Genomic DNA, 8,917 nt, shown 5'->3' on the forward strand with positions numbered 1-8,917 from the left:
TGAATATTTTCTCATGTGCACATTGGCCATTTGTATGTTTTCTTAGGATAAAGGTCTATTAAATATCCTTTGCCCACTTTTTAATTGAGTTATCTGTCCTTATAGTATTGGGTTGTCAGTGTTCTTTATATATTCTGGATACAAATCTCTTATCAGATATATGATTTGCAAATATCTTCTCCCATTCTGTAGGTTGTTTTTTTTTTTTTTATTTTCTTGATTATTTCATTCACAGGACAAACTTTTTAATTTTGGCCAAGTCCAATTTAGCTGTTATTTTCTTTTATATCTTTCCTTTTGGTGTGATATCAAAGAAACCACTCTCTAAAATTAATGTCATGAAGGTTTACTCCTATGTTATCTTCCAAGAGTTTTCTAGATGTAGTTCCTATGTTTAAGTCTATGAATATTTTGAGTTCATGTTTGTATATGGTGTGAGGTAGATGCCCCAATTTCACTCTTTCACATGTGAATATTTCATTGTCCCAGTGTCATTTGTTAAAAAGATTGTTCTTTCTTCCAGTGAATTATCTTAGCACATTTGTTCAAAATAAATGTGTCATTAATGTAAGAGTTTACTTCTGGACTCTTAAATCTATTCCATTGATCTCTGTATCTACCCTTATGCCACTATCACACTGTCTTGATTACTGTAGCTTTGTAATAAGTTTTCAAACCAGGAAGTATGAGTACTTTAACTTTGCTCTTCTTCAAGATTATTTTTTGCCATTTTCAGTTCATATCCATTACTTTAAGCTACTGAGAACACATTCTTCCAATTTGCTTGGTTTTAGACTGAAATGCTTCTTTTAAATCCTTCCTCAAATGCCAGACCATTTAGGCCCTTTGTTTGCAAGCATGTTGCCACCTCTCCAAATTTTCACTTATGGTAGTCAACCAATGAGTGCAAAGAGTACCTGGAAATCAAGGACAGGATGGAAAATACGGACTTTTAAAAGTAAATGCAGATTTAGGTCACCAGAAAGTCTTTGAATAGGATGTTGTGGGAACAAAGTGACTATCATGGTGAAAAAATTAGATCATAAATTTTAGAATAAATTCCCAAAACAGGTCTCATGTTTTCCTCTTCCTTATGTGGACTGGGAAGATTATATTGACTAAGTTAGTTCATTTTCTCAGATTCCTCCAAAATGAAATAAAGCTGTGCTGTTTCTCATGTTCTTATTGCAGACCCTGCCTGTTGGCCTTTTGTAGTTAGTGTTCTTGATATTTTTTATATCTGTTAGAGATTAAGCACTCCATTCCTTAATTATGCTCAAGGGAAAAAAAGTTATCATTTAGAGATGCACATATAAAAAAGGGTTAAAATAAACATGTCTGTATATGAGGGTTTCTTAGAACACATGTCCATGTTTCAACACTTTACATAGTCACATCAGACGCTGTTGTTTGGCCAGAGAAAGTTATTGCTCTCATTTTACAGAAGGATAACTGAAGTCCCAAGAGGTAAATTGATTTGCTTAGATGATTGAGCATGGCAGGGACAGAGCCACTATGAAAGTGCAATGTATCAGCCTCCTGGGGATGCTGTTAAGGGTTAAAATGTGTCCTCCAAAAGAATATGTTGAAGTCATAAGCCCTGGTACCCGTCAACATGACCTTATCTAGAAAGAGGGTCTTAGTAGATGTTAAGTTGAAATCATTAGAATGAGCTCTAATCAAACATGACAGGTATCATTATGAGACAAGGAATGTCATGTGACAACAGAGGCAAAGACTGAAGCAATGAAACTGCAAGCCAAAGAACGCCAAGGAATAATGGCATTCAGAAACCAGGAAGAGTCAAGGAAAGATTTTTTTCCCCTATAGGTTTCAGAAGGAATCTGTCCCTGCCACCATCTGGATTTTGAACTTCTAACCTGTAGAAATTTGAAACAACAAATTTCTGCTGTTTGATATCACCTAGTTTTAAATACTTTGTTATGACGTGCCTAAAAAATTGATATAGACAGAATTCATTTCTTGACACAGCACTTTATTTTTTAAATATTTTTTATGTGAACCATTTTTTAAAGTCTTTATTGATTTTTTTTACAATATTGCTTATGTTTTATGTTTTGGCCACAAGGTATGTGGGATCCTAACTCCCCAACCAGGGATTGAACCCACACCCCTTTCATTGAAAGGGGAAGTCTTAACCACTGGACCACCAGGGAAGTCCTGACATAGCACTTCATAACAGAAAATCAGCCTTCTCAGAGCACCAGAGGGTGCTTCACAATTTAAGAACCATTCCCTACTATTTAAACACAATTCCCCTGCCCTAGGACAAATTCAGTCTTGAACAATGACCCTGGTATAAAATATTCTTCCCCTGATTGAATATTATCAATGAAGAAAAGCTTCCTATTTCATGATTCAGAGGAATCACCCCCCTGACCCCTTTCTGCACAGCTCTGGTTGTCTAAACTTTCTTCCTCATAAACTAATTTGCCTTCCTCTCATATCTATCCATTAATACTAGCTCTGACTTCTGAAGGCACTCGGGACTTCTGAAGGCACCCTAATTCCTCTTTCATATGCTAAGACTTTAAACATTTAAAATCAGATACATGTCCCCCACATCTTCTTTTCTCCTAAGAATTTCAACTGTTCCTCATCGGTCATGCTCCCAAAACCACTGCTGCTGCTGCTGCTGCTAAGTCGCTTCAGTCGTGTCCGACTCCGTGCGACCCCATAGACGGCAGCCCACCAGGCTCCCCCGTCCCTGGGATTCTCCAGGCAAGAACACTGGAGTGGGTTGCCATTTCCTTCTCCAATGCATGAAAGTGAAAAGTGAAAGTGAAGTCGCTCAGTCATGCCCGACCCTAGCGATCCCACGGACTGGAGCCCACCAGGCTCCTCCTTCCATGGGATTTTCTAGGCAGAAGTACTTGAGTGGGGTGCCATCGCCTTCTCAACCACCCCTATTGGCCAGACACCAGTGAATCAATGTCCCTCTAAGTGTAGCATCAAGAACTGAACAGCAGATTTTCAGTGTCAACTCCTTACAATAGATGAAGCAGAGCCAGTTCTTCTGCTGTATAGACAATTTTTCTGATACAGGAAAATATCACTATTATAGTCCAAACTGCCTTTCAATGAGGTAAATCTAGACAAATGAAAGGACACTTTATTCCTGTTACCATCTTCATAGATCAGGGTTGGTAGACGGGACAAATTTTGGAGTCCATCAATTTTTCCACATGAAGATAGGGTTTCCTAAAAAGCATAGGGGCATGAGATGGCAATACAGCTATGCAAGTGTCTACTCTATGAAATAAAAGCCCAAACTGTGACAGCCAGTTACAAAGATGGACCAAATAAAAAAACATCAAGTTGAATATGGATAAATAAGAAATTCATCACTTGGGATTTTAAAATTTAAACTTGTTATAGACTGAATTTTGTCTCCTGCCAAAAAATATTAGATGTTGGAGCCCTAGCCACCATCCCCTCCAATATAATCATATTTAGTGATAAGGCTTTTATGGGGTAACTAAGATTAAATGGGGAGCGACTTCACTTTCACTTTTCACTTTCATGCATTGGAGGAGGAAATGGCAACCCACTCCAGTGTTCTTGCCTGGAGAATCCCAGGGACGGCGGGGCCTGGTAGGCTGCCGTCTATAGGGTCGCACAGAGTCGGACATGACTGAAGCGACTTAGCAGCAGCAGCAGCAAGATTAAATGAGGTCATGAGGATTAGATCTTAATAGGATAGAATTGATGACTTTGTAAAAAGAAGAGAAGGGCCCCTCTCTCTACTTCTACCTCCCTGTTTCTCCTCCCATCTGCATGTACAAAGGAAAGATCATATGATGATAGAGCAAGAAGGTGACCATCCATAAAGCAGGAAGAGAGTTTCCATCAGGAACCAAGTTAACCACCTTAATCTTAGACATTTCAGCCTCCAGAACTGTGAGAACTAAATTTCTGTTATCTAAAGCCACTAGACTATGGTACCTTGCTATGTATGGCAGCCTGATCTAAGACAATATTAATATAGGATGGAGAAGATGAATGGCAAATGTGACAAAGCCTCGATATGAATTGCAAAGGTGTTAAAGCTGTTCCAAAAGACAATGTAGCCAAAGATTGTCCTAATACAGGAATAACCCAAATGTGGGTTTGGTACTTGTCTTTGTTAGATTTAAATGAAGTGCATTGAACTGTTGACTTCTAAGCTGCTGCTGTCAAAATCCTTCCCTGGACTTCTGCACATTCCTAAAGCTGGTGAGCTCGTTTTCCCACAACCTTCTTGGCCCCTTAGCTCCTGCATTCGTATGTCAGTCTCAACTTTTCCTTGAGAAAGTCACCCATTTCCAGCCTTTTAGTGCCACATCTCAAAGTTCACAGGCAGGGCCAGCTTCACGAGAGCGTAACCACTGCAGTCATCTGTGGTTCTGCATTCAGATGGGCCTGACTTTAGTCCCCTGTTGTAACTGTCTTGAAATTTTTCATCATAAAATATTTTATGCAAAATACAAAACTAGCAAATGCATTCAAAAAGTACTTCCCTTCTTCCTAAAGCATAGTGTTTCATGATTTTAAATCATTCACAGGTTCTGCAAAAATCAGAAAAGAATCAGTTTGAGCAGTTGGGGAAAGGAGCACTACCACTTCCTAATATGACCTGGGCAAAGATTTTGAACATCTATAAACACCAACATCCTCATTACTCATGAAAGTTGAAAGAATAGAATAAAATATTTTATGTAAAACACAAAACTAGCAAATGCATTCAAATAACATTATTTACCTTATTCCTAAAGCATAGTATTTCATTGGCTGTAACCACCAACTCCTGAGATCCACTATATGATAAATCAAATAATAAATATAAAATATGTTTCTAGAATTATATTTCTCTATGATAATTCTAGACATCGGTCTGTGGAGTAATGTATTAGAAATTCTCTTTGTTACATGTTAACCAAATACTTCATTAAAAAAAAAAAAACTCATTTAACAAGTAGCATGTGGGTTTACTTTAGTCATGGCTCAAATATTTCATGGCAAGATGTTGCCTACCCAAGAAAAACACAAGGAAGAAAGCCTTGGGGAACAGTAAAAATAAAAACAAAAATAGAAAAACCCTCTTCAGCTTCCAGTGAAAGTAGGAAATGGGTTGTATATAGGAAATAATCAAAATTTTAGCATGGAAGACAATTAATGTACTTATATCAAATTATAATCCACTAAATTAATGCAATTAAAATCAAAATATAGTTATTAAATGTTACAAGCAGTAAAAATATTTAAAATATTTGTGTATAGGTTTACCATTTTGTCATAGCTAATCAAATAACTACAAAGAATGCTAAATGCAGAAAGGTTAGAAAAAAGCAAGAGGCATTATTAAAGTTTTAGAAGCAATAACTATGAGGGAAAGTTTCACATAAAATTTATGCAATCTGGTTAAAAGGAAAAGACAGCCAAGCATTTATCAATAATTGCTTAAAAATATGCAAATATATGTATATATAAAAGAATTTTTGTCATTCCTTTACTTTCCTCAAAATGTTAATAAAGGGATTTAATCAATGAAAAAACCTTAAGTGTAATAGTTTTTAAGCACCTGGGACATGCTGTGAAATTAAGCCTCCATTGAGTCTTTTTAAAAATGAGAAACCTGTTTGCTTCCTAGTGTTTATGCTTTTCTAGCTACAAGTCATGAGCTTGACTAATGATGACTACCAGTACATTATATTCTCAAAACTAAAGTCTTTTGGGAAAAAATGAACTACTCTTTGAAAAAAATTACATATAATCTGATCACTTATGTAACAAAATAGATAAATGACATTTTATTGTCAGTCCGTAGTAGAATTCTTTGATGGAGGGACACCCATTTGTTAAAACAATCAATAATAATCTTGGCAGTGGAGGGGATGGGGGGTGGTGAGGGGCATTGCCATGCATGCAGTGACAAAGGGAGATAGGAATTTGTTTGTTGCTTCTGAGAAAGGATAAAGACGGGTGGATGGGGCAATGACAGCCTTGGCACCAACAGGAAATCAAACTGTGCAAGCCTGCCCTTGATACATCACATTATCACTACATCTAAAATTTGATAGTGGAATTTTATTCAGCCTTAAAAAATAGGAAAATCCTATCATTTGCAATGACATGGATAAACCTGAAGACTGTTATAGTAAGTGAAACAAGACAGATAGAAGAAGGCAAATACTCCATGCTATCAATTACATGAGGAATCTAAAAAAATAGTGTGAACTCATTGAAACAGAAGAGTGACTGCCAGGAGTTAGGAGGGGTGGGGGAAGTAGGGAGAGGCTGATAAAAAGTACAAACTTTAAGCTATAAGATGAAAAAGCTCTGAGGATCTAATGTAAAATATGATGACTATAGTTAATAACTGTTTCTGTATAACTGAAATTTGCTAAGAGGGTAGAACTTAAACGTTCTCACAAACCACAAAATAAGATAAATATATGAGATTATGGATGTATTAACTAACTTAATGGGATTAATCCTTTTATAATATATATGTATATCAAATCATAGCATTATACATTTCAAATATTTTACAATTTTATTTGTCTATTATACTAAAGTAAAAAAGGGAGGAAAATGCTTTCTTGGATTGGAGTAAATGGATGTCCTAAGAAAACAGTTGAAAGAAGCTAAGATTTGTATCTAAATTGCTATGAGGGCTGACATACCCAGTGATAGACCAAGTGTAGAGCTGTGGATGGTTAAAGAGGCATAGTCGAAGATGGGAAAGGGGATTGTCTGTAGATTTAAAGACTCTACTAAAGTCAACTAAATGTCTGTCTGTTTCGTCTAGCAATTCTAAACAGCATAAGAGATATAATACTCTTTCTTAGGGGGAAAATGTTTTTTATTGCTCTAAGTTCTAAATCTAAAAAATTTTCCTTTTTACTGTTGAATAAGGAAGGTGAGAACTAACACATTTGTATTACTTTTTAATAAGTATTGTGAAAAAATAATAAGTATTGTGTTTTGAAAAGTGAAAGTCACTCAGTTGTGTCCAACTCTTTGTGACCCCATGTTTTACATAGAAGCTAATTTGAAGAAATTCCAATTTAACCATCAGCTCCCAAATATGCATGCTGCTGCTGCTGCTGCTGCTAAGTCACTTCAGTCGTGTCCGACTCCGTGTGACCCCAGAGACGGCAGCCCACCAGCCTCCCCCATCCCTGGGATTCTCCAGGCAAGAATACTGGAGTGGGTGAAAGTGAAAAGTGAAAGTGAAGTCGCTCAGTCGTGTCCAAATCCTAGCGACCCCATGGACTGCAGCCTACCAGGCTCCTCCATCCATGGGATTTTCCAGGCAAGAGTCCTGGAGTGGGTTGCCATTGGTGTCATATATTCATTTCAAGACTAAGAAATGAATACATGTTTCTTTAATTTTACAATCACTCTGGTGTCATTGTTCATTTCAATTTTTTTTAATTGAAATAAAGTTTATCTACAATCGGTTCAGTTCAGTTGCTCAGTCATATCCAACTCTTTGCAACCTCATGGACTGCAGCACGCCAGGCCTCCCTGTCCATCACCAACTCCCGGAGCCTACTCAAACTCATGTCCATTGAGTCAGTGATGCCATCCAACCATCTCATCCTCTGTTGTCCCCTTCTCCTCCTGCCTTTAATCTTTCCCAGCATCAGGGTCTTTTCCAATGAGTCAGCTCTTCACATCAGATGGCCAAAGTATTGGAGTTTAAGCTTCAGCATCAGTCCTTCCAAAGAATTCCCAGGGCTGATCTCCTTCAGAATGGACTGGTTGGATCTCCTTGCAGTCCAAGGGACTCTCAAGAGTCTTCTCCAACACCACAGTTCAAAAGCATCAATCCTTTGGCGCTCAGCTTTCTTCACAGTCCAACTCTCACATCCATACATGACCACTGGAAAAACCATAGCCTTGACTAGACAGACCTTTGTTGGCAAAGTAATGTCTCGGCTTTTGCATATGTTATCTAGGTTGGTCATAACTTTCCTTCCAAGGAGTAACCATCTTTTAATTTCCTGGCTGCAATCACCATCTGCAGTGATTTTGGAGCCCAGAAAAATAAAGTCTGACACTGTTTCCACTGTTTCCCCATCTATTTCCCATGATGTGAATTAGACCAGATGAACTTAATAGTTATATATATAGAACATTCCATCCAAAAATAACAAAATGCATATTCTTTTCAAGTGTACATGGAATATTTTCGTGAGAGATCACAAAACAATCTCAGTTAATATAAGAAGATTGGACAACATCCATAGCATTCAGGCTAGCGAAAGAAATAAAAAGAATCCAAGGTCCCCAAAATGTCTGCCACTAGTGCCTCGGTCCCTAGGGGCTGTCCCCTTGCCTCTTGCCTCTGTGGGAGGCTCTCAAGCAAAGTTGCTGACCACTTTCTTCTGTTGTAGGACTCAGAGCGTGTGAAATTTTTGCATGCTTCCTTGGCAGTCCACTGCAGTATTCTTGCCTGAAGAATCCCATGGACAGAGAAGCCTGGCAGGCTATGGTTCATAGGATCACAAAAGTCAGACACAATTTAGCACACATGCATGTAAGAGTGGGGGTCTCCTAAACAACAATGGGTTTCCACCTTGTATATTGATAACTAAAAATGTAAAACAAATTTACATTCAAGAGCAAAAAAAAAGACGTGAAAGCCATTTCTCCAGTTCTCAAAGTTTAAGCTGGCCATGGAGTGGCTTTGGCATGTTATATGCTAGCTAACATGATGCAAGTAAAGGTTTGAAAAGTACTTGTGCCTTGGGGCTTCTTGCCTCTTGCTGTTGGAAATTCTGCAATCAACTCTGTGGGGAGGAGCTGGGATAGTCCACTGGAAGATGCGGGATGCCTGGTCACTGAGCCAACCACTAGACTTGTGACTGTAGGGCACTTCTAGATCTTCCAGTCCCAGCTGAGGCCA

This window comes from Bos taurus, chromosome 20, assembly GCF_002263795.3.
Source record: "Bos taurus isolate L1 Dominette 01449 registration number 42190680 breed Hereford chromosome 20, ARS-UCD2.0, whole genome shotgun sequence".
Lineage (NCBI taxonomy): Eukaryota > Metazoa > Chordata > Mammalia > Artiodactyla > Bovidae > Bos > Bos taurus.